The sequence below is a fragment of the Lycium ferocissimum genome, chromosome 5 (assembly GCF_029784015.1).
Source record: "Lycium ferocissimum isolate CSIRO_LF1 chromosome 5, AGI_CSIRO_Lferr_CH_V1, whole genome shotgun sequence".
Taxonomy (NCBI): Eukaryota; Viridiplantae; Streptophyta; class Magnoliopsida; order Solanales; family Solanaceae; genus Lycium; species Lycium ferocissimum.
In genome coordinates, this window is record NC_081346.1 from 20,448,045 (window position 1) to 20,449,122 (window position 1,078).

At 33.3% G+C, this 1,078-nt stretch overlaps 1 non-coding gene across 1 annotated transcript; it reads right to left on the reverse strand.

Annotated features, from left to right (window-relative positions):
• Positions 1 to 562: 562 nt before the first annotated feature.
• Positions 563 to 635, reverse strand: TRNAA-CGC (transfer RNA alanine (anticodon CGC)). The gene has a single exon. It is a non-coding gene; the product is annotated as a tRNA-Ala (tRNA).
• Between the last annotated feature and the right edge of the window lie 443 nt (positions 636 to 1,078).

The window sequence follows — 1,078 nt, forward strand, 5'->3', positions numbered from 1 at the left end:
TTGAATTTAAATTGAAAGATAATATATTTAATCGAGATTAAAATAAAATCTTAGATTTGAAAAAAAGTGGCTTAATAGAAAAGTATGGTTTGATTCATTTGCCATTTTTTAACAAGGTCATATTTGATTGGGTATAAAATATAAATTTCGCTAAATTATTTTGATGAGTTAAATATGTCTATTATTAAAATAAAAAATAAAAAAATGGGGCTTTAATGACATGGCATCCTTACTAGGAGAGAATGAGGCTTTTGAGGTGTTTTAACTTTTGAGGAAAATATTAATAGTCGAATGACTTTATTGTTCTAAATAAAATAAAAGTGATTTTTGTAAAAAATTACCTAAATTTGAATGACCATTTAAGTAATTAACTCTTCTAACATTTGTCTACATTGTTATTGTTTAGCTAAGATTTTGTTAATCGACGTCAATATTCCATTCAACTTCCTCAAATGTTCTTTCCTTTTCCTTCTCCATCTTTTTAGTAGCAATAAACGAGTCCTAGAATAAACATGAAGTATAAAACCAGGCGCATATTGAAACGTAAAACAAGTAAAGGCAATGGAGGTGCGGGGAATCGAACCCCGTGCCTCTCGCATGCGAAGCGAGCGCTCTACCATATGAGCTACACCCCCGGTTGTCATAGTTGTAACTATAGTGTATTGGTATTAGATATGTTCCCTGCAATATGGATATATTAATACTACCATACTGCTGTACTGAACCGAGTACTTGAACTTAACCCTTTTGCCTAAACACATGCGATGGTCCTTTTTGCCAGGGTATTAATTCAGTGTGGCCAATTAATTGTAGTGTACGAGGTTCATCAGCGTGATATCGGTCGAGTTATCAATGCGATGGTCCATTACATGCATTATGTCACTGTACTATTACAACATCTCTCCACCTATGGGCTATCCTGCTGTGGCCTATGGTGTGTAAATGCTAAGCACAAGAATGCACATTTTCTAGCATGTGTTTAGGCAAAAAGGTTAATCGACTTATACTATACTCATGTTACCATTTTTATAGCAAAATACTTGGAAGGTAATAATACGTTCATCGCAAAACTTTTTCA